General features: G+C 45.1%; 1 protein-coding gene and 1 long non-coding RNA gene across 2 annotated transcripts in view; both read right to left on the bottom strand.

Moving 5' to 3' along the window:
* Positions 1–1,093, bottom strand: part of LOC124312250 — a 56,513-nt gene extending 55,420 nt beyond the window's left edge. The window contains exon 1 of the long non-coding RNA XR_006910447.1: positions 655–1,093. This is a non-coding gene — a long non-coding RNA (uncharacterized LOC124312250). The remainder of the gene's footprint in view (positions 1–654) is intronic.
* LOC124312141 (ephrin-A5-like) overlaps positions 1–25,972 on the bottom strand; it is a 130,019-nt gene that overhangs the window by 80,269 nt on the left and 23,778 nt on the right. The gene's annotated exons all lie outside the window — the stretch shown is intronic.

The raw sequence follows: 25,972 nt of genomic DNA, 5'->3' as shown, positions 1-25,972 counted from the left end.
CACCAGCCGGCCCGCTGGCCGGCCGCCCCATATATTCATAGCCGGTGTATCAATATCCGCGTGCCTGCTGCTGTCCCCAACTCCTCCCTCTTACTCCCGTCGTGTTTCTCACCCTCTCCACTTGTAGTCTTTCGTTGCGTCTTCTGACGGCCATCACGGCGTTTGTTTTTCTTCTTCAAAGTGGACTCAAAGAGTTGACTCCCTTCGTTGTCGCCGGCCTTATTCCGACCCCCCAACACCCCCTTCTTTGCTCACGCGATTCACGGTATTCTTCGCTATGCCTAGACCCAACTACGCAACTAGGACATTTGGTCGTCGTCTTTTGTTTGTAGTAACTCTTTGCTAATTTGCATGTATTGCATACGGTAGCTTCATCTTCTTCACGACCAGGTTTTTATTACCTGAGAAAGACCTACATTTGAAGGAATTTTAAATCTGCACGTATCCCTGACATTTTGCATTCGCAGAAATGCTAACACAGTATGAAACAACAAATTTTTCGATCAATATGCCTGTGCTGAGTAAAGCCATCGTTGAAAATGGGGAACGACTAGCAAAAAGCGAATATTAAAATCAGCTGGAACATCGCCATTGCAACTTCTTCAAGACTTGAAAACATGGGGGAAAAAGAGAGTATAAATCAAGAAAGCTTACATTTGTTGGATGCAAATGAATCAAAGAGCTCGGTGTGGCGATGTCGTGGGCTGACATTTTATTCGTTAAAGGTTTTTCGCCGTAAAAGTTCCTTGCTTTTCGCACGAAACACGTGGTCGGGAGAGATGATGGCGATTTCGAGAAGAGACAATAACACCATTGTCTTTTAAATTATTCATTCGTCACAAAGTCAGTTCATTATCCGTTGAAAGTCAATAGCCACAAATGTTTGCAGTGACGAATGGAAAATTTTGCACCAAAAAAGGAATGACGAAACGTTCGACCACGTTTGAACGAGCGAAGCACAGACTTGAAATAAATGAATAGCAGACGACGTGCTATCATTTCCAAAAGGGCTAAGCAGTTTCTACCCTCGATAACTTTTTTTCGCAAATAAAATAAATTTTTCAAGAAAATGTTAATTCGATTTCAGCGAATGAGAAAAACGTAAAAAGATAAAAACAAAATTTCTTCAAAGTGAACTCAAAGAGTTGACTCCCTTCGTTGTCGCCGGCCTTATTCCAACCCCCCCTCCAACACCCCCTTCTTTGCTCACGCGATTCACGGTATTCTTCGCTATGCTTACCCAACTACGCAACTATTTAGGACATTTGATGGTCGTCGCCTTTTGTTTGTATAGCTGAGGAGGATGCCCGTGAGAGAGGAAGACTTGCATTTTGTAAGCCTCTCGGTTGACTCGTCCTCAGCAGTCAGGAACAACAGGCCGCAATCGATATTGGCAAAAAGAAACGGGAGTGCGTTCTATATTTCCCCCCTTTTTTTATTATTTTCTTATTTTCGTCTGGCATTGGCATTGGCACGGCTCCTGTTCGGTGTTTCGTCGTCACTCGGCCAGTCAATCAACGACAGAGTCCAGGGCGAGAAATTCTCAAATTTCCTAAACGTCACTTAGCTTATTTCCTCTCCGCAAACAAACAAACAAGAAAACCAGGGAAACCAAAACGAATGCATCCCATTCCCGACTGACAAGTCTAACGCTTTTTTCCCTCTCTCTCTCAACCCGGAGGCGCACAGTGTCCCGAAGTTATTGGATTGACGAGCCTCCTACTCCTCTACTGCGCCCGTTATTTTATTTTTCCCTTTTCTGTTCTTCTTCTTCTTCTGTTGTTGCTTCGTTCTCAGCGACCGTTCCATCAACTGCGTAGAGATGCGCGTTTCTGCTCCCGTCGCGCCCCTGCGATCCGATTGATTATACCGCCACATTCACAGACGCACAAGATTTTAGCGCTTCGTTTCGTTTTTACTTTTCCCTCCCCACGCTGCATTGAATGTATCAGCAATGATCGCCCGGACGAAAGAGAGTGAAGAGAACAAAAAATAAAAAGGAAAGGAATGAAAGAGAGACCGAGTGTAACGAAAGTCTATAAAACGCCACACAAAAGATTGGGTCAGAAGAAGTGGAGAAGAGTACTACGAGATCATTCGTCATATACAATGGTCTCCCAGCACACACACACACACACACATATGTATGTGTGTGTACAGCACATAGGGCACATATTAGATTGGGAAAGAGTGTCTATGCAGCGAGCGGGAGGTCTAGATATATCGTGAGCGATGCACATGTAGAAGCGAGCGCGTTAGATTATTAAAGATAGCCGCGGGAGTCGAGCGGGAGCCACTAGACGGTAGAAAATCGCAAACAATGGACTCCGGGGATGGATCATTAGAGAAGGAAACCGGTAACTCTCTAGCTAGCTAGCTAGCTAGCGAGCTACAGTCGGGCTGGGCTAAACTGACTTGGCCTCTCACGTCTTATTATGTACACCAACCAACCACACCCCGGTGCTGAGCCCCTGTCTGCCCAGGGTTCCATGCCCACGCGTTATGTATAGTCGATTCCCCAATAATAATAAGAACTTTCCACAATAGACCTATAACAAGGCTCTATTTAACAATCAAGAATGGGACGCAGTGTAGCTACTACGACTGCCACTACCTACACGCTAAGTAGACCGAGAGAACGGCGACGTCAAAGGTATAAAGCGTGAATACAACGCAGTGTCTATCAGACGTGGGAAAGTAGTTGGCAACCGCGTTCCCTCTCTTTCTCGACTCTCTTTTTTTTTCTTTCATTTAATCTAAACGGACTGGTTGGATATTACGTCTCATCAAATTTGAATCAAACACACAGAAACGACTGCCGCCGTTTCCGTTGCCAACTGCAGCAGTATGCGTGTGGCTGTGCTGCCTCTCTCTCTCTCGTTCCATGGGCACAAAAAGTGGGGGGCCAGAGAGATGCTGCATTTGATACTAACGGCCCGCTGCATCGTATCAAGTCATTGACATATCGACCGTTGTCCGGACGACGCCATATCCTTTATATTATTACCCTCCCAACAGCCAGCCAGCCAGCGACGACCCAGTGGCAGCACCGACAGAGAGAAAGAAGAGGGAGAGATGAAAACTTAGCATTAGAGAAGAGCGCAAGTAAATGGACGGCGGCGCACACACACTCCTCTTTTGCCTTCTCTGCAAATGTCACATTGTTCTAGCTGACCGAATCTGTCGTGAATATTTCATATCATCAGCCCCTTCTTCTCCCCTCCCCCCCATCCAAAGGGGCCCTCTCCACCCTCCACTTGCACATCCGAAAAAGGCTTAAAATTAAGAGAGAGTGCATGCGTTTAACCCGCTGATTTAGATGTTTAAAGCTATATAGCCTATATATCGACCGTTTAGGGCTTTTCGGCTACGCTAGATCGTATTTCGGTTTGGCCCCCCCACCGTGCCGAGCTTACACGCCACGGTACTGTACTGTACACGAATTCAAATGGTTTCGAATCATTTCAAATGTTGTTATTTTCCACACAGTTCACTTTTCTTTTTCCCGCGATCGATATCGAAGAAAAAGGAGAAAATAAGAAAATTGAAGCGATTTCTTTGCCTCTATACACACACACAAGCCTTTATGTAAAAAATGTAGATATACCCTAGTCCCGCGACGCCACGACATTCGTACCGTCGAAATCGATGAAAGAAAGAAACAAGCAGTCTTTTTTTTGGTTATATTTTGGGTTGGGTTGGGGGGGAGAGAAACGGCCTCAACGTTCACAACGCCGCACGTTCCCGCGAGAGAAACCATTTGGGTGCTGCAAGAAGAAGGAAAAAAAAATCGAAAGGCCTAACACTCAGACATCAGAGGCACCAATAACAACAACGGGGGGGAAAATGCGTCGTCACGGTCGACGAGCTGTGCGACAATGACGATGCTCACGATGGGGTTGGTGGGTGGTGGGGGGGCTGTGCTTGAATACAACCAAAATTGGCCAACAGTGTCTGCCGTATTCGTTTTTTTTTTCTTTCTTCCTTGGTTGTTGTCTATTTTCGACGTCGCCACACACGGCCTTATCGAGGCTGACGAGGCCAATTATTTCCTACACGCAGATATAGCAAGACAGACACGTGTTGGAATAATTTCCTCCTCGGTGAACTCTGCTGCCGCTGGCCCCTCAGAAACGACAGCTCGACATAACTCGCTCGCCGACTCTCGTCGCTTTGATGGCCTTACCAGTTATATACATGCATGCATATTATTTGGACGTGCGTTTCCGTCGTCGTTCGATGTCGATGGCGACCTATTCTTCTTTTTCTTTGCTCCCCTAGTTTGTTTTTATTATTATTATCATTTTCAGGGTCTTTTGTTGTTTGCCGAGTCGCGTGTCGTCCCCATTCTTTTTGACTGTTTGACAGTCAAAGTAGTACACAGGGTAAAAGTATTGGGCCTAATCGGAGAAGAACAATCGCGAGCGCATTTCCCTAGTACTGCCTCTCCGCCCCCTACTCCGGCAATGTCAGCCCAAAGGATTGACTCCCGAAACGAATCTCGACACAGGGAATCTTTTGTAAGACGAGGAGAGACCAGCAGCAGCAGCCGCTCCTATAAGATGATGAAGAGCATTTGATCATCATCATTATGACGTAAGGCATACACATCATATTGATTCACGAAACGACCGTGTGCTATGTGGCCGCCGCCCTTCGCAGACGGCCCGATTCGTTTTTTTATTTTTCCATCCTTCACCGTCCGCTCCTGCGCTGATTATCACCGTCAAAGGGGAAAAACAGAAAATCTACAAGACGAGGCAAAAAAGCTCTTACGCCATATAGTGTTCGAGCAACCCTTTCTTCTGCTCTTCCATCCATCGAGCTTCTTCCTCCTCTTTCTAATTCTGCAATTCTCTTCTAGCCTTCTGGTCTCATTCGCCCCTTTTCTTTTAAGCTAAAGTAAGAAACAAAAAGCGGAAAAATAAAAAATAAAAAGAGAGGAGTCATTAAGAGTCATCTCTTTCGTGCAGGCCCCCCCCTTTTCCTCCGTCCCTGTTATATACACCCCTATATGTCTTTAGCGCTGGATGCTCCCGTAATTAAAACACGCCGGCTGATTGTCGTCAAGTCATCAAGACTGAGAGAGAGGGACTATGAAAGACAAAAAAAGGAGAGATAGAAAAGAGGGTTGATGTCTGTCTTGTGTGTGCACTGTGTTGTATACGTATTTGCGTGCCGGTGCTGGGTGGATGGGGAGAGACTGTTTGGTCCGACCATCGTAATGGTTGGAAACATCACAAAAGAAAAGAAGCAAGCAGGACGAAGCGTGTCCTTTCTAGTAAGGAAAAGCCTTGCGGATCATCCCTCTGTGCTGACAATTCTTCATGCACAGATGGGGAACAACACACACATACACATAGAGAGAGTGAGAGTGAGAGAAGGAGAGAGGAGCTCTTTGATCAGGGCTGGCCCCCATTGCTGCCCTTGCGAGTCGAGATCTTTTCTCTAGTTCCTCTTCTTTTGTTTCTAGAGAGTGAAAAGAGAGTGAATGACTAAGAAGTAGAAGTAGAAGACAGAGAGGTCTGCCCCGCAAAAAAATGGAGCCAAAAAATATAAAAAAGGAAATAAGAAAAATCGGAGCCAGCAAGAAACCAAAGATCTAAAGTCGACTTGGCGTTGTGGATTTTCAAATGTTTCCACTCAAGTTGGCATCTCTCGGCACACACCACACACACACGTTATGTGTATGTGTGTTGGTGGAGGTTCCACCCCTTTGGTGTTTCGGGTGTAGCAGATAGCAAACTCCCTCACACACACAGACGGGCTAAAGAGACCGGGAGAGTGGAGAGAACATGTTCCATCGCTTCCAATCAGGTCTTCCATCGTGTGTAACATCCTCGTGACCCGAACGTTCAGGCGCCTCGGAGAAGGACGAGTGAGAGAGAGAAAAAACAAAACAAAACAAAACAAAAGAAGCTCGCAGTGTTGCTGGAGAAGCTAACAATAAAACAATGGGGAAAAATCGAGCGAATCCACGTAACCCACGTCCGCATTATGTCGGAAACCATCAGCGACCGTTCGATATTCGGTAGATTTGGACAATATAGCCGAGCGAGGTAGATATGTGACGGAGGACGCTGCTGGATGCGGATTGCATCATTTGGAATTAATCGGGCCCAAAGTGTTTTCTTGATGACGATAGCCGATATTATTCATCGTCAATTATAGCGATCCCGTTTTCAGACTTATGCATGAGACTTCCTTCCCCCACAGCACCCCTTCTGACTGTTTTACTTAACGAAGCGGCAGCTGAGCTGCTTAGTCAGTCATCTCTCAGATATTCTCAACTGACACCACCACAACCTCTCTCCTTCCTTTCTGTTACGTGCACCCCTTTCCGTCAAACGCTGGTGATGTGTGCAGAGGGGGGGGGGGGCCGGTTTCTGTCACGTAACCGTACAGAAACAAGGACCAGAGAACAGCCAAAAAAAGACTTTTTTCAATTCTCATGCAAAAGGGGGGGGGGGGAAGGATGAGGCGCCGATCTACATAATACACGGGATCACATTAAAATATCATTTCAATACGTTTGGGCTTTCCGAAGGAGCTCTTCCTGCTGCTGAATTTCTGTGTCTCAGCTGCTGCTATATACCACTTCTCTCTCTCTATCTGTATGCTGCATCTGTCAGGGCGGAGCTAAGCGATTTCCCTTTGCATACAAGTTCAGTACGAGCCTCTCAATGCATATGCGTCGTCGCCGTCGTTGCCGGTCGTCCCCCCCAGAATTTAGAAAATAAAATCAAATAAAATCAAAAACTGAAAATCCCTTATTTTCTTTCGTTCGTTTCTTTCGTGCTCTCTCGTCTGGGTTGTCGTCCATAACTTTTTTCCCTGGGTCTTTTGTGTCGTCGCCTTATCTCTCCTTTTCTCCTGGATAGTCTTCCTCTCTCCCTTCAATCTATCAAGAGTGCATATGTATAGGCCTACATATCGCCATAGGCTTATTATCAAATAGCTTCCAAGATCAGATAAGATCTCCAATCCAAAGGTTCCACAGTGAAAAAAAAAAATTAAAAAAAGAAGAAAAAGGAAAAATAGTCGCTGTACTAAATTCTCTTTGGCTCTGCTGCTGCGGCACGGCGCCTTCCTTTATTTCACGATTTATTGCCGGCTCGCTCTGTTCGCTGGTCAACTTAGTTATACCCCCCTGTATATCCATAAAAATCCAGAAACAACAAGCGCGGAATCAAAAAGGGAATTACTGCAGCTGTTGCAGCAGCCTCTTTTGTTTCTCCCCATGTTAGACAGCCTATCCTATACGCATTACACACACTCTCATAAATGAATTTTCATTTGAATAAAAAAAACAAAAAAAAGGAAAACCATAAAGCTTTGACATTTTTGTTTGTTTTTTTTTGTTTTTTTTCGTTGCCGTTGATTAGATAGCGATAGACCAGGGGGGGGCCTATAGAGAAACCTGTCCGGTGAGTGTAAACCCTTTTGAGACGCGAGCGGCTTCGATCCGGCCCATAGATGTAGGCTACGAGGTTATCCAATTCGACGACACGCCCTTGTATGTTATCAACCGATAATTCACGATTCCTGCGACGGCCAACAAGTCACAGGACAGAGGAAAAAAAAGAGAACCACCCCGATAAAAACCAATCAAGACCAAAAGATGGGAGATAATAAAATAGGGCCCAGGCCGTGCGCTGAGCACAGGGAAAAGGAAAAAAAAAGGGAAATCAGGTGTCTATAAATAGTCACTTGGGCGTCATTCATTGAATGTTTATTCCCACAACCAACTAGGAGCCTCCGCCAAGATTTCGTTTTAACTTTATAGGCTCCTACACACAGGCCATGGTGGAATTAACAAGCGTAGTATACAAGAGGATATAGTAGACCATTTTGGATGTCCTTCTTTCGTTGGCATCACGGTAGATGGCGTCGAAACGTTTAACCAAATCATTACAGGAGAAAAATAGCTAAATGGATCTTCTCTCTCTCTCTCTCGGTCAGGTGAGAGCCTTTTCCGTTCGTTAGCCAGAAGAGGAGAGAAAAATAAAAATGAAAATCATGTCGAAGAAGAATATACCCCATACGTCGAGAGAGAGAATGAGGTATAAAGAAATAACGAGAAGCACAAGAGGCTAGCTAAGGCTCGTTGAGAACGAAGAAAGGTTCCAATCAGCGGAGAGAGAGAGAGAGTCTATAAGGGTGCGGCGCCGAAACCAACACAATAAGAAAAAAAGTTCCTATTTTTTATTATTATTATTATTATTCTCTATTCTTTCGATATTAGTCTAACAAGAAGAGCCTTCCCCCCTCTCTCTCTCTCCCATACAATAACCGCGGCAGCCAAGGCCTCCTCCTTACGAGTTTTGAGGCGTTTCGAGCCACTTGCCAATATGAATATTTGATCAACGATTTTCGAAGGCTTTTCCCATCTCCTTTTCCTCGAGATTAGAGACGAGGTTCCTTGTCTATTGATAAACAAAGGTCGCGGCTGGGGCTTTTAATTGGTTTGCGCAAGTGGGAAAGACGTTTTTGATGAGTTCCGATGATTCTGGCACTAGGCCCCTCCTATCTGATGGCACACTACCACGTCTACTACTATCCAACCCACCCCGCGTCAATTTCCATTTGAATGAATCCAATCCGCGCAGCCCAGTCGATCCTCGATCCTTCTCCATTCTTTTGCCCTTCTATCTTGTATAACTCTCGTCTCCCGTCTTCAACTCTTTCAAGATTCCGTTCAAAGACCATCCACAGTCTGGCTATATATATAGCATTGCTGGCCTCATCTTCATTCCATCCGATGGGAAAGAAGGAATCAAGGATGAATCGCGAAGAGCGGGAAAGAACCAGAGAGAGAGAGAGATATATATGTGCAGAGACGACAGGAACAGGACAGGACAGAATGAATGTGTGCGCTTGTGTGTGTGTGTGTGTGTGTGTGTGTGTGTGTTCTGGCCTGTAGGATCCCGGCATTTCTCCTATCCAAACACATAAAGGCCGCAATCTCGCGCGAGTAATTTCAAAGCTCGGCCTTCCTTGCTTGGCTGATAATTGGCCGTGTACTCGTAGCAGGCGCTTTTGAATGCCTATCACTATTCACGCCGGTCGCGTTCGATATATGAACGATTTTCCTTACTTTTTCTTCTTCTCGGTGAACGTATAGTACTTTTGTGGCGCATATGAAAAGAGACTCGTGCACTTCTCCAATCTCACCACCACTAAACTGTATACCACGATTCGAGAGTAGAAAAAATAAAAATGGTAGCATTTCTTTTTCCGTCAATTTCTTCTTTGAATTGGGGGGAGAAAAGAAATAAAAAATATTTTAAAAAAAGTCGAGCATTCAATCTGTTTGAGAACCGACGGTAATAAACGGACAATATACAAGAAGCAGGACGCTAGCACGCAGGCAGATTTCAAAGCGAATATGGTGATGTGATGTATTGATAATTCAATTGCGAGTCTTTTGATTCGTATCCCGATTCGATTAAAAACGACCGGTCGGGTTTGCCTTCTACTTGCTGAAAACGTCTCCCTCTCTCACTCTCTTGTCCGATCCTAATTAAACCGAGTCGGCAGTAGAGGCAGTCGTGATGTAGCTGCAGAATTGATCAAGACTGATCGCGCAAAGTGCATACGGGCAGCATTCTCTCCCGCTCTGATTGAACATCTCTCCCTCCCCCCCCCCCCCCAATCTCTCCACCCTCCACAATTCGACGCAATACTTCCGCTGCTCCCACTCGGCGACTACTCGTATATACGAGGGCGACAAGATGTTGCGGGTCACGTTCGCCTTCCATTCCATGTGAACTCGTGGCAGGAGCCGAGTCGAGCGGGACACAATGGCCGCGAAGCGAGAGAGAAAACTAGTCGGCGCTCGCCTCGATGGTATAACATGGTTTTCCAGGTAATATCTAATGACGCCACATCTTCTTGGCCTCATCCCCTCTGGTTCCCAACAAACACAAACACACAACACGGGGGCTCTCTCTTTTCCCTATACTCCGGACGGATAGCTGGATGATACGCTCCTATCCGGCTCCATGGTCCACTGCTCTAACGATCGCAGCTAAAACACTGGGCCAGAAGTACTAGCGCTCGGCAGATTGCGCGCGCCCTTGCGTCTCGGCGAAGTTATACAATACGATCCAATTCAAATAATATTAAAGAATAAAAGAAAGAATAATAATAATTAAAAAAATGTTCGGTATATATGTATACGTATCCGCGCGCACACAGACACACACACCGGAATAAGACTAAGTGTCATCCGATACGGGCTGGATAGCCGGAGCAAAGAGAGAGCGCCCGATAAGAGAGAGAAAGAGAATAAAAAAACCTTTGGTTTGCCGAGTAATACGAAACTGTCTGTCCCTCTCGTAGCTTTCATACGCACGAATACAGTACTACTGGGCACACACACAGACAGAGAGAGAAAGAGAGAGAGAATAACCCACTGTACGAAATAGTAGTACATACGTACGTATGTGTACCGATAAAGATGTGAAAAGAGACGGCCATTAAAGAGAACAAAAGACTGGGCGCTCGCTGGTGGATATACAAACAGACAAAAGAGAGAGAGAGAGGGAGAAATATCCTCCTCAGCTTCTCCTTTGCCTAGAGGAGGAGGAGGGCAAAAAAAGAGAAGAACAACGCAAACGTGCCTTGTCAACACATCAATGAAGCTGCCAATCCCCCCACATCGAGCTTCACTCTTCAACTTTTCTTCTTCTTCTTCTTCTTCTTCTTCTTCTTCCTAGAATCCAGTACTCTCCCAGGCTCTTTCGCTTTGCGGTGTCCGTGCTATGTGTATGTGTGTGTGCTCGGATGATTATCGCTCACTTAGATTCCCTGACAGACAAAGTTCCAACAGAATGTCCAAGAAATAAAGTTGAGGACCAAAGGGGAAAAAAAAGGGGAGAAAAGAGTGTGGAATGATAAAAAGGACTCGATGGGAAATGTTTTCGGCTTCCCAAATAGTACACTATCGAACGGACGTTGAAAGCTGGGCAGATGGCCACCGCTAAAATCCAATCAGCAATTACGTCGACCCATAATAGGAGCATTACATACTACCGCGTATAATCAATTGACTCCCCGTGGCTTCATTACGCCACCTCGTACAAAATTGACGGGCAAAGATGACCGACCCTTTTAGACGCGTTTCACGACCGTCCAGCGTGATCCATCCGTCGCTAAATGAATCGTAGCGTAGTCGCCTCTTACCTTGTAGTGGCCAACTCAACGCACCTCTCGACACACGAACAACTTGCATATAGGAATGGCAAATGGTGTAGGTTTACTTACCTAGAAAAAAGAAAAGAAACAAAATACATAACATTAGTTTTAGAGATCAAATACTGGATTGCGAATGAAAACTTTGTAAAAGCATATAAAGATAACAAACAATGCAGGATTGAAAAAATAAATAGCTAGGCATTTCATTTGAAAAAAGTAGCGCAAATCCATAACCATCCAGTGATCCATTTTCAGGACGGCATCAATCTTTCCTTAAATACGATTTCCTCTTCTTCTTTTTTTTATTACTGCTTGAGCGTTAGCCGAACCAAACAAGTTGCCATAACGACGCCGTGAGCGAAATCCATGTTAGCATCCTTCATGTCTTATCTCCAACTTGTAAAACAAGATCCCAGAGAACAGCGAAGCGAACCCATCAAAAACCCAGCACGCAGTGAACAAAAAAAGCGGGGGAAAACAAATAATCATATTCGTATATACATGTATATATATACTGTATGTATGAAGTATGATACAATATGGAAACATACTGTACAAAAACAACTCCACCGTTCTGCTGCGTTGGGTTTATTAGACGTGTGTTTTCTACACGGGCGTTTTTTGTGTACATGTATGTACGTCTAGTGCGCTGCATAAAGAAGAAGAAGATGAAGAAGAGATGCTCGACAACAACAAGTTCCCCGGGAGACCCATCAGCCATCAGATTTTCGTTTCATCTCTTCACGATGATGGAACACACGAAATGTCACGACAACTAAAAGTTGAGACGACACACAATCCCAAACCCCCGGCTCTGCACACGACATATCAAAAGGAGGAGGAGGAGGAAGAAGAAGAAACTTGTTACTAACGGCGACAACGTCCGAAAATGAAAAGTGAGGAGAAGCGTGGAGGAATCGGAATGAAACGAAAAGCATTTTGGGTGGGTGGGCGTTGGGTGTCTTGGTGTTTCGGATGGTAAATAACGTTGTCTGGGATACAGTTCATCACATCCCAACGACCAACGACCGTGAAGGATACGATATTAAAACAACGGTGCCCCCCAACAACTATAAATATACCAGCGGCAATTGCCATGTAAGAAAAAGAGCTGACATGTTTTGGAAATAAAGATAACTGCAAAAAGGCTATTTTCACGACTGTTCAGACAGTTTGAAAACTTTGATCTACTTATATGCACCGTCTTTATTATTGATGGTGGAGTAGGTAGGACAGCAAAGCGGGGGTAACAGTGTGGGCGCCAGTTCGTCCACTTTGGAATTGTGTCCATGGCAACGCCAAATCACCCGTGAAAATGCTCTTAAAAGAAAATTCTAGACACAGATATTTACTATGCAGCTAACGGGGGGATAAAAAGAAATAAAGATGGAAAAAGACTTATTCTTAGATGGCGGGCAGCAGCTCTCTTATATACGGGGGGCAGCAGCAGCAGCTAGCAGCAGCATGCGTGCGCTCACAGCTGCTCTGATGCGTAGATGATTTAATAGCAATCCACAGAATAAAGAGGCCTCCTATATAACCTTTTTCCCCCCCGCCCCAGCATCAGTACGGTATTATACACATCCAGCTAAAGAAAAAGAAAAAAGAAGAGAGAAGCAGGGAGTAGAGAAAGATCTATATAATATTCTTTTTCTCCTCTTTCTCTCTCTCTCTTACATTTGCTGGTGCGCTCCTGGCTCCGTGTAATATATCAAGAGACCAGCAAGGAACGGACTCGTTCATCCTTGCAATAGTTAAGTATAAGTACACTCTATATGTATGTAGATGTGTGTGTGCCTACTCGAGAGTGGCCCTCCATGGTTTCTTTCTTATAAGAGAGAGAGAGAGAGAGAGCGGCCCGAGATTTATGGATTGCCAAGGCGGAACGAAGGGAAAAAGGAAAATACCATCACACCTACGCGACGCGAGCTGGGCACTTATAACTACCGGACAGCGCTCATATGTGTGCAGCAGTATGCGGTAAAAGAACCTGCAACTCTCGCTGTCTATCCGTCTTCCTCTTTTTTTTATTTATTCGGCTGTCACGTTGCGTGCGTGTCCCGCTTCGACGTGAATACGGTAAGGATCACCAGGCAAAAGGGTGGGGGAGAGAGAGAGAAAACCTTTGGGTACCAAAGTAAACTTGGCACTTTGTATATGTACACTCTTTTTCTTTTCAGTCACTGGATTCACCGACCGTTTTGCTCTCCGCACACGGAAACAAACACCCCCCAGAAAAAAGCAGAACACACGTGTTACCTAGTTGAACTAGACACTTTGTTTCGAGCGACTCTCCAATGCAATTCCACGGATGATTAAAACACCTGATAAATATTTGTTACTTCCGCCGAATCAATATTCATGAACGCACACGCTCTCCGTTTCTTATTTTAGAAAGGAAAAAAAAAGTTGGTGCTACTGGACGGGCGAGCGCGCTGTATATAGGAAATGCATGAAATAAGTAGTGAAAAAGAAGGTGTTAATGGGCTAAAGGATTTCAAAGTCGGGACCGAGTAACACACGGCAGTCAAAGAGCTTCCTCCTCCTCTTCTACACCCTCCCACACCCTTTTTTTTCCCCCTTTCCTTCCTTCCTTCCTCTAAATTCCTTTTTTCACGCCGTTATGTACCATAGCCGCCGACGCTCTGAGCTGCTTAGCGTACGCGACAGAGACTACTGGGACCGGAGTTGATGGCGGACGACAAAATAACAAATCGAATGAAATTACGCGCAAAAAACCGGTTGGAAACGGTTCAAAAAAAAATTCCCCCTTTTTTCTTGGCAACGAGCAATGAAATCATTCAAAAGTCAGTCAGTCTGACAATTAACTAATCACATCTGGAATTCACTCGGCGCTAACGTGCGCACACTTGATGAGAATAGGTGAATAATCCAGTTCGAGGGGTTTATTATAAGGATCGAAATCGAAAGAGATGGGAAAATCCAGTCGTCGCTATACTGTACATTATTCTCCCGTATAGCCATTTTCGTGTAGTAGCGGCAGTAATAGTCAGTCTATATATATAGATATACAATCGTGTGTACATGTCCGTGCTCCGGGGCGCTGCAGGCGGCAGCCGCGAGTGAGCGCCCAAGATGATTGGACCCATTGGAGCGACGGCAGAGAGAGACCCCTAGTCGGTCCAAGAATATAGTTGGGTAACAGTCCATCTATGTGTACAGTCCCGGCTAGCGAAATTGAATCGCAATCAAGCGCAGAAAATACTCATTCACACTAACAACAACAACAACAGAAAACAAGGACTGCAGTGGCAGATGGACAGTCCCCCCCCTTCAGTCCGGAGCAGTCAATTTGAGCCTTGTATTAACATGCAGCACTTGAGGGCATTCTAGCGTCCGTCCGTCCGTCTATCCTTCCCTCTCTCGAGCTGACGTCAAAAACCCTTTTCCATTGCTCGCCTTTTGAGGCCTATATGCTTCTCAGCGTGTTGGCTAAATCCTAGCAGTGCCACAGTTGCCATAGCGCCCGAAAATGGACGCACCCAACGTCAAAGTGTTGCCAAAAAGGTCACAGAGCTGCGCATGGTTGGGGGGACCGATCGTACGTAATAAAGTTAAATGCAGAAATATAATGAAAGAGAATAAATATAAAAGAATAGGAGAAAGTCAGGGCCAACAGAGCGGAAATGAAATGATCCGGATCGTCAAAGCCTCTACCCCCTCATACACAAATATAAGCGTGAGGACAAACTGCGAGGGTAAAAAATAAAAATGAAAAAAGAGCGAAAAAGAAACGACAAAAATGAATCAAAAGCCTTACATTCTAGAACGCGTGCAGCTAGGGGGTCTTCTTCCCTTTTTTTTTATGGTCTCTTTTCTATTGTCGTTTCTATAGAGAGGAATGGATGGATCCCGATTTCCATGCAGAAAAGTAATCGAAATAAAAGCGAGTTTGTCCTCTATCTTCTATTATCTCTTTCGGAGGGGAATAAATCGTCGGATCGACTATAGTAGAGAATATTCTAATGTCGTTGCTTGATAATTAGCCAAAGTGGATGGGCGATATAAAGGCGAGAGTCTCTCAGCCCACCAACTCCCACCATCATCGTCGCAATTTCGGTCGTCGTCAATACGCTCTTGGCTCGTGTGCAGCAGCAGCAGCTGTATATGTGTGTGCTCTCTGCGCTCTCTCTTCAGACGGCGACAAGAGCAATTCAGCAACTTTTCAATTAGGTTTCAGAGCAGCACAAATGCTGCCGGACTGCCGCCCGAGGGAGCGCCGCACCACACCCGAACCCCCTCCCGCGTTCGCTCCTATATACTCTCCACCCCACCCACTCACGACGGTGCGACCACTCGGTAGCAATCTTCTATTGGAGCGTTTGACATGATCAGCAACACTCCAACGGTCAAGAAAAGGAGTGAAAAAGTGATATCCAAAGGGGTTGGGTGGGGGGGAGAAAAAAAAACTTCACGCTCCACGAGATGCTGTGATCGATCGATCTCTCTCGCTCCCGCTCCCTCTCAATAGTAGTTCAATATGACTCCATGCCGCCGGCGTGAAAATGGCGGCATATTGATGGTCAACATTCCACCATTTGTTCACCTCCAGTATATAGGAAAAGGAGAGTCGGATGAAGACATTCCCGACAGCTCACGAGAGAGAGAGAGAGAGATGGAATTATAAAATAGAAAACTCCCGAAAAGGAGCAGACAGAAGCAACTTGACAAATCGATCATCAGAGCCATTCATCGATTATCGTGTCATGTCGGTTCTACATTGAATTACGCCACTCTGCTGAGAGGAGGAGGGAACTATTTGCAATCAGAGTGGGTAGGAAAGAAATCTTATTTTTTTTTCATTCCACCAACTCCCCCCGACGCCGCCCACCGCCGACGTCGTCGTCGTTTCTTGATTGTATTCGCTGTTTTGTTTCAATTTCGTCTCTTTCTCCCCTCTCGTCTATATAGCTTCGTTAAAGTAACACAATCTCTTTGATCCTCGGGGTACCTTTGACGATTGAGGGAGAAGAGATCAAGAGCGGGATTGAGGGGGAGGGAGGGGTAGAACCAATTAAGAGAGAGACAGCGAGAGCAATAGCGCAGCAGAGAGTAAACATTCACGAAGGAAACCAACCGGCGTGCACACACGTACGTACAAGTGCGTGTACACCAAAGTACATTACACACATCCGCGTATATCTCCAATCCCGTGTTTGTATACACACAGACAGCTCAGACATTCGCCAAAGAGCAAAGGAGACGCACACCCGACCGAACGACCAGCGGCGTCGTGTGTCTTCTATCTTTTGAGCATCAAGTGTATCCTGATGTCACAGATATATGTGTGTATATATGTAGTACCGTCCACCAATTCCAGTAATGTCGTACGTGCATTACACGTAAGTGGAGGGTGATACGGGATCGAACTCAAAAGTCGACATGTCATGCACGCTGGACACACAAACAAACAAAAAAGGAAACAACCTCTCCCCCATCTCCTCTTTTGGTGCTATGTAGATCTTACGAGTTACATCCGCATCGATGATGATGAAACAGACAAAAACATCACGAAGGTTCCCCTCCCCCCTCTTATTATATAACTAACTCGACTTTTAATTTTTGCTTTTCTCATTTGCCAATGGATCACGTCCTCTCTCTCTCTCTCACGGTGAAATGATAACCGGGGCCAGCCGAGCGGAGCCTTCCGGACCCAGTCTGTCCGACTGACAAAGTTGCAGCTGGTTACTATTAGACGTCAGATTCAATCGCATTAAAGTCCTTTAGCCGAGAAACACGAAAAGGAAAAAAAAAAATGAAAAATAAAACCGGGGGGGAACTGAAACTCATCGAGTTAAGAGGCAGACAATCAAGGCACACGCAGCAGACGCCCTGACGTTTCATTTCTCATCGCAAAGTCCTGAAAAGATCAGCGTGATTACAAGAAAAAAAGGACTTTCCTTTCCTTCAACTTATTTATATTTTTTTCTTCCTATAGCTCCTTCTTTTTTTATTCCTCCCGCGTTACCTATATCTAATGTATAACCCAACCTACCCAGAAACTCTCTACTTTGCTCTCAATGGCAAAAAGGGGGGGAAAGAAAAAAAAAAACTTCTGGCGGCAGCCTGCCGCCTTATTATGTACATTACATTATATTATTAAAGGAGTAGCAGCTATATAACGGGAGCTGAGATAGATGGAGGCTATTTCTTGTTTACTTCCCCTTATTTTTCTCCTCTTTCCCCCCAGCATATAGCCGAGAAATAAATGGAGCCAATTTTCAATCAAGTATGGCAAGTTTCCCTTTCACTTTCTGATCTGTTTTTTTTTTTCTGGCATAACTGCTGAACTGCGCCCAACGAAATGAAGGTGGTATACACATACTATACATAACCACCCCGGAGACGAACGGTTAGAAGGGGGTTGGGATCTGTCGAGCTGAGCCTGGAAACTAGACTGTCATTACCTCGACTTGATTAATGGCTCGACGACAATCCCGCCAGCGACGAAAATACAAATAGAATGAGAGAGAGAGATGTTTGTCTGCTTGCACGTGAAAAAAAGGGAGAAAAAATAGTTGGCCTTACAACACAAAATCCCCTCTCTTCTTTTTTTCTTCTTTTAAAAAATAGAAGAGGACGGAAATTGTCAGCTGCATTCGAGCTCTCTTTCTATAGCATATAAGTAGTAGCCCCTGGTACAACCATTCATCTCGACGTTCTTAGCCTAGTAAATAAGTGCAGCATCATCAATTACCACCACCACCACCACTGCTACTGCTGCTACTACCCCACCCGTGTGTGTACTTCACATACAAGAAGAAGTGGAAAGAAAAAGAAGACTCCTATCTTTCAACGAGTGCGAGAGGCGACTTTGACGTGGAAAAAACATGAAAAATCACCGAGCCATTCAAAGATACATACACACACACACACACACACAGTTTGTATTACATTTTCTATTAACAACTCGACAGAGAGCAGAGAGAGACAAGCGTGGCGCTGCAAAACTCTTTGGCTCTTCTCCCTAATACCCCAATCGCCGTAATCGCGTTGATCAAACGAGCATAATGATGATATCTAAATGCGCTATTTGGCTGAGAAATCTCCTGGATGATGAATGCATGAATCAGCTCTTCTTTTCTCCGCGCACACACAAGGACACACACCAGCACACGGAGCACATACAAAAAAAAATGGTCGCTCCACAAAAAAAAAAGAAAAAGAAGAAAATAAGTGCTTCAAATTTACACATATAACAGTTTCCTTCTTCATTCTTTTTGTCCCTCCCCCCTCCATCTCTTTCTCAAACGTCATGATGCAATACTCTGTGTACTCTCAAGCGCAAAGTTTAAGGCCCCCCCCCCCCCTACTACTAACCTAAAAAGAGTGGATCGTTTTCAGAAGCAAATCCCGTTCATGGCTGTTGCTGGCTGTTGGGGGCGATCCTCTTTTGTAAATTATACAAATAGTCAGAGAGAGTCGACAGTCGGCACACACCCGGCCCGTTGTGTATAAGGACGAGACGAGATATATGGGCTGGAACCGTTCGTCGACGGCGCCCGTTGACTTTGCCAGGACGGGAGCGCGCGGACACGCGTGTTGTCTGCCCGCTATCATCAATAAAGAACTCGGCGGAGGGAGGAGAGGAAAAAAAAAAAAAAAGAGACGAAGAAGAAAAAAAATATAGGTTCGGAAGGCGCAAAAGCTTACAGGAGGGGGTTGCAAAGGGAGGATGCCAAACGATGCGGTTCGGATCATCAATTCTCCCAGCACTTCATCGACAGACTAGGAGCTATAGAGCTCCTGGTGGGAGTCAGTAGTGAGAGAAGCCCTCCCTTCATCATGACGACACGGACGTCAGTAGGTTTTCATCGAACGTGGAATCAGGGAGGAAATAAAAAAAAAAGGGAGAAAATTGTTAGAATAGCGCGGATGCCAATGATGAGAAAATCCGCCATGTTAGACACCCACACGAGGATCATAGAGACGAGGGGGATTAAAGGCCTATGAGACTGCGTTGCCTATGCGGTATCATATATAATTCTATAGGTAATAACCCTCTTTGGTCCAACGTCCCCCTCATTTACTGTGTCATTATATTACAGTTGCAGCAGGCTTCGGGATGCAGCACTGCCGTATATTCCCAACGTCCGGCTAGAGTGTCGAACGTTATGGACTTATGGTTCTTCGATCCGAATTTTGTGTGAAAAACAGTCGGTTCTTCCCTGTTTTTCTGCCCCCCTTTGAAATGCTGAGGGGAGAGAAAAAAAAGGAGAAAAAGATAAAAAAAAAGGTCGGAACGAGAGAGAAAACAGGAGGAACAGATGGGAGAGGCAAACTGATTGGGTTCATCAGCTGGAGAAACTTGATGTTTCATGTCGGGCGGAGCTGCCCCGGCAACAACATCACGTAATGATTTGGAAACGAGAAGAAAGAAGATACAAAGTCGGAAACAATGAACCCAAAAAAAAGTAGAAAGAGAAAAACGGACGAACGGACGGACGGACACAGGGCAGGTTTTCACATCTAATTGACTTTGGAAGATTGCTGCGACATTTCTCCGATATACAAGAAAAACTGCGTTGCTGACGGGCAAGGATCGGGACCAAAGTGTCAGACCATCTTCTCTCATCCAAAACAAAATGATGAAAGTCGCATTGGCATCACAAAAGAGACGGAAAAGTGCTAAGCAAGAGTGGCACAAACGAGAGAGCTAGGGGGGAAGAAAAAGCCTCGCAGCCGCCCCACATTAACACAGCGCGTTACAGTTAACGTACGACGACGACGAGTCTGTGCACTATACACGCCGGTAATTGCTGAATTTGGAACTCTATACACAGTTGTGTTGTATCTACCTACAACGTTCACTAATGAACGATCCATTCTCTCTCTCTCTCTCTTGCCTCCCCTGGCACATCCACGGCTCTCTCTCCCTCGTACTCTTTTTTCTATTCTGTCACTCACTTTCTCCCTTACGTGTGTGTGTACAGTCCCCCCATTTCCTACCCACCCAGCAGCCATGTCTTCGATCTTCTTCTTGTTCCTGGAACGTCCTTATTAGACAGACCCAGAGGACGACAACAGTGCGCAAAGAGAAAAAGAGACCGGGCAACTACCTCCAATCATGATCCTCTTTTCTATCTTCATCCAAACAACCTTTGCTCTTATATAAGAGACTTAGATATTACCCGTGTATATATATAGCTAAACCTATAGTGGTACAAGTCCTCCGTACACACATAACCCTTAACTTGGCCCCCCTTTTTCTCTTTTTGCCCACTAATAAACCAGTTCATTATTAAGAACCTTGTACGGTGTACGGTACAACGAGAAAAGAGTCAACGTTAACTTTTTTATTTTTTTTTCAGCGGAGCTAGTTAGTAATAAGTTATAATACACCTTTACTAGACGAAAGGAAAGTGAAAGCCAAAGTTAAACTTTGGTATTTGCTCTCTCGTACATTATCCACGCGAAAGATTCGACCAAGCTTTCGGGAGAGCGCAAAGTGAATCCCGGGGAAATAAAACAAAAGTTTGGCATATCAGGGTCTACAGGTTTTCCCCCAAGTGCGCGCCAGCGTGTTCACGCTCGTATGTTTTAAAAACTAGCTGCTGCGCGCTGCCCTCCAACATTAATAGAAATTTTTCTAGTTGGAGAAAAAGAAAAAGAAAAAAACCAACAACAAGAATGGAAGGGATCCATCGCCATCCCGATATAGCCGCGCAATAGGCACTCGAAGCAATCCCGGAGAGATATTATATCCTCCCAGAAGCGCGTTGAGAGCAGTAGGCGGAGTTGAAGGCAAGGAGAGTACAAGGGACTTTCACGACAGAAAAGAAAAGGGAATAAGAAGAGAAAAAAGCGAAAGATATATACGCTTTCACGCTGTCAAACGCGATGGGGGTCGCAAAACTAACGATCCCCAGAGTCCCGAACAAAAAAAAAAAGGGACGCAAAGTCGTAAACTTCAACGACAACAGAAAAAAAAGAAGAAGAAGTAGAAGGGGGTGGTGGGTGGAGCGCTCAAAACGACGCCAGAACCAGGAGCAAAAAAATAAATAAATAAAATAAAGCGCTTTTTGAATTCTATACGGCGGCGACGAGATCCTGAACGTCGAGTTTGGAACTAAACGGGGGATGGCATTCGACACACAAAAATGCGCTGGAGATATTTTACGATATCCATCGCAATCATGGCACGAAAGAAAGAAAGAAAGACTGTGAAGGAGAAAAAGAAAAAAAAATCTCTGAAGAGGGACCAACCATCACCTTGTGGCGCGAATGCAACATAATAATAATAATAATAAGGGCGGAGTCGTCCTTACGTAGGGTTCGGGACATAACAACTGGAGACATTCGTTGCTATAGCGCCGCCAGACTTTTTGAGAGCACAAATTAGACACGCTCTGCCCTTTTCCTATAGATTTATTCGATGTACGGTATGTATAAATACACACTTGGGCCGTTGGGCTCACCAAAGAGAGAGAGGATGGACGGACGTTGAATAGCCAAAAGAGAGAAGCAAGAACTAGGGGGGGAGAGAAAAGTTTGAATCAATAAATCCCAGCATGAATGGACGGAGAGAGCGAGAGGGGGGGGGGAGAGTTACAATCTATATTATATACACACATATAAATAGATAAATGCATTCTACGAATGAATGTATGTATAAAGATAATTTCATATGGTGGTAAATCATCAGACCGGGCGGCTGGCACGCGTTCCTACTCCGTCGGCATAATAACCGCCAACGTATAGAATATTATGTAGGCTACACACGTTACGCATAGGCAAACACCCATAAAAAAAAATGAAAATAATAATAACAAATGTGAAGTATAACAAAATAAATTCCCTTTTTGCCTATTTTTATTCCCCCTTTTAAGGCGCCGAGAGAAAACTCTCCGGGCCATTAAAAGCCAGTTTTGAATGAAGCAACCAAAACCCTATTGGGGATTGTGTAGGTGGGACTGAATTTTCGCTTACATACACACACCACACAGCATGCAAGCACACGAAAAGAGGGGGTGGGAGTGGGAGAAGCAATTGTCGAACCCATCATCATCGGGAAATCTTTCCGCAAATATGTTGTTCCGCTCCGGCTCTCTCGCGCGGCCCATTAAGACGCTCACACTACATAACACACACATCAGAATGGAGGCAAGCGTAGAATTTTCGCCTATTTGTGGAGAGTTGTTTTGCGTTGTACAGTGTGTACTCAAACATTTCACGGATCGCCGTCCAAGCGCTAAAGGTTCCGGTCGCCCATAAATATAAAACAAAAGTCTGTCCACATCTGCTGTGGAACTAAGGGGAGGGAAATAAGAAAAAAGGAGGAATTCCAACGAGGCGCGCAAAAGAATAAATTCCAAAGGCGCCAAAACAATTCGATTTGAAAAAAGAAAAATAGTAATCAAAAAGATAACTCTCGCAGCCACAACAACAACAACAACAACAAAAAGAGGTGAGACAAATCCATCAGCCGATGAAAAATGTCGACAATTCCTTCGATAAATCTCAATCGCGCGCAGGAAGGATATGTTAACGAGCTCGGTAATCACGACCGGTCTTATCTTATTCGATTATTCGGCCGCTTTAACTGTCGAGAGACGCGGGCGGCATTGTTGGAATCGTTTCTCGCCTGGACAGGGTCACCCGTTGTGAGCGGTTGAAGGTGAAAAGAGAACAGGAAAAGAAAAAGAAAATAAGAAATGCTGTGTGTGCTCAGCTGGGGCGTCGCGCGTGGTTGGCAGCGTCGCATTCTCCGGTGACGCGCTAAATTCTGAGCTGGGAGCGCGGCGCCCTCGGTCGCTCCGGCGCATATCTTGGGCGACAGGGCGACAAAGACCGTGCCAAACGACCGGGGAAACGCAGTAACAGATGGGCAAACTCAAATGGAACGAGCCAAAAAAAAAAGAAGGAAAATAAATTCCTACAGCCATAGCCCTTGCTCATCGTTTCCGAGGAGTAGGATGTCGGTTAAAAGCCAGTTTACTTTGACATCGCAGCAACTCGAGGAGATGAGAGACCCGAAACGACGTATGGTTCACATATATATATATATATAATAATAGTAGTGGTGGTAACAGTGGCCAAAGCATATACTTGAAAATCCTCTAGACTGACTGAGCTCTTCTTTATACACACTATTTTTTTTTATATTTATGTACTCAATAGGACTGGGGCTGAGGGAGAGAGAGAAAGGATGACTGGCGAAACAGTTGCTCCACATCGCTTCCGCCCCACCATAGTCTGTCCTCCCTCTCTTATGTCTGTAAAAAGCATTGTAAAGACGCTGTTACAAAAGAAATAAACTGACATACAGACAGGAGAGAAGAGGCGAACAGGGCCAAGCTGAGGGCTCTCTACTTTTTCTTTTTCTTCTTCTTCTCCTTTGGATTGTGTGTCTATATGTTCGGGATGGTTTTGTACAGGCTTCTTCGCCGAACTCTGCGTATGTCCATACTTGTCAGGCCGGTTGCCATGGGCGACTGAGCGCCACAATCTTTTTTTTTCTTTTCCCCTTTTTATTTATTTGTTTTTATATTCACTTCTGACAATTCCTCAGCACCGCATTTTTCTTGGCAGTTGCTCTGGGATCGACTTGCCTATCAAGACCCGAGACAAGTTTTTGAATTATTCTCCAAAATCTTATCATCCGTTAGAGCATCAACTTCAAACTGTCGGGTTCCTCGTGTCAAACGAAGCAAAAACACCCTCAAGATATTTATCCGGATCTCTTCTCTCCCAGAATCATAGAGGAAAACAAAAAATCACAAAAAATAAAGAAAATCTAGCATATGTTTATTGGTTGTACCGGTTATTGTGTTGCATCCTCGGGCTGTATACCAATTCAAAAAAACTTGTAAGGGCAATCGTGTTTTACATATGGTATTAGAAGGCACAGAATGACCCAAGACGAATGCCACACAGCAGCAGCACAATAGTTTTTCTCATTTCCTTTCGAGCCCAGCATCGTGAAAGAATCATTCCAAAAACAACAACCAAAAATGAGCGTGAGCCCGTCACGACGCGCAGCAACAAAACAGATGATGATGATGAGAAAACACCCCAAAAATCGTTGATACGCATAAGAGACAATATCAATCAATAGACTCGCCTCTGGCTGGACAGCAGTGGTCTATTCCATCATTGATTGTTTCTCGCTCTCTCATTCTCCCGCCGACTGGACGAGATCGATCAAAGGTGGAATGGGTGGGGGGTTCTAACGGTATCAGAATCCCAAATAGAATATGGATTTGACACACACACAAAAAGGCAAACCACAAACAAAATTTCCATCTTTTATCTTCGAGCAGCTATATTACGTTGTGCACAGCCTTCTACTCTGGCCGAAACTTTTGATTCGATTCGTGTTCGATTTCAACGGCCCGAAAAGGTTGTGAATCAACCAAACAAAACAATAAGGCATCATAACAAATAAGAGACAACAACAACTGGTGGGGCTTTAACAGTCTTGCCGGCACAGACGCACGCGCTCCTTCTCGGCTCTCCCGTTTAATGGACCGTGAAGCGAAATGGCAATACGAGCCGAGCTATTGCGTTCCGTGCTCCAGAATAAATCTGCTTTTTTTCCCCCTCCTTCCATTCGAGGCCATAGCCATCCATCCTCCAGAACTGTGCCAGAGAGAGTAGCTAACATAGAGAAGGAGAAATAAGAAAAGATAGCCGGCAACGCACACAATGTTGTTCTCTCTCTCCCCCCTCGAGTTTGTATCGTGTCTCTCGCTCGCATCCAAAATTTAACGAAATATATAGGCAACTGTTGTGTATACACTCGATGGGTGGATGGAATCCGAGGAGGAACCTGTATGTATGTATACACACACACAGACACACAAGGCACATTTCATCCCGAAGCCACGCGCGTTATTGTAACAGTTGACGCTCTCGCAGAATGGGAGAGAGGGCACACGTCGCTCACTGGCGTCATCCCCATTCCACGGTAGGATCTATATATTATTGATCGTCGGAAGGCTCTCATTCTATCCAACTACCTCGATGCCGAATATACACAGACACTGTGGAAGTGAGTCTGTCTGTAGATATACCATACGCACTATTATGTTTTATGTAGACTTGTGTAACGACTATGCAATATGAAGGGCGACATTGTGTGTATGTGTGTGCGAGAGAAAGAGCGCCGTACAAGTTGCCTAGTGGCGCTAGTAAGTCGTTGTAGTGCGGGAAAGCACGCAAATCGACCGTCAACGCACCCAACATCACACACCGAAAGCAAAAGAAAAAAGAGGCCATCAAAAAAATAAAATAAAAATAGGAAGAAAAACGGGACTGCCAAAAGGCCCAACAACAATAACAAGAGAGTTGTGGATACCGTTATAGCCCGGGCAGGGCGTTGTCGCCATCATACTATCATCAATCGGACGACGTCAATTACCCTCACTTGATGACAATGTGTTTGGCGTTGGCCTTTTTTTCTTTTCTCTTTCTCCTGTCGTGCATGCTGGCGTTGTTGTTGTTTTTACCAGTTAAATACCAAAAGAAAACAACCGGTGGCGCCCTCGTTTTAGGCCAACTTTCGCGGATCACAGCCAATCGGCGACACTAAAGGCGAATCTCATTAAGAGCCTCCAAGCCTATTGCTGTTTAACACGTGAAAATGGGGTACAGTACAACGCGTCTGCTGGGCACGTTCCCACCCACCTGTGTCTTTCGGATGGAATGTTTTATTTTTTGTTTTCTATATCTTGTTGTTGTTGCTGTTGCTCCTTGGCTCCTATATCTCATTTTTTTTCTTCATTCCCCCCTATCCTTTCGCCCGTCTTCT

The sequence above is a fragment of the Daphnia pulicaria genome, chromosome 8 (genome assembly GCF_021234035.1).
Source record: "Daphnia pulicaria isolate SC F1-1A chromosome 8, SC_F0-13Bv2, whole genome shotgun sequence".
Classification (NCBI taxonomy): domain Eukaryota; kingdom Metazoa; phylum Arthropoda; class Branchiopoda; order Diplostraca; family Daphniidae; genus Daphnia; species Daphnia pulicaria.
Note: the sequence above shows the minus strand (reverse complement) of the source record. Positions and strands in the feature narration are given on the sequence as shown.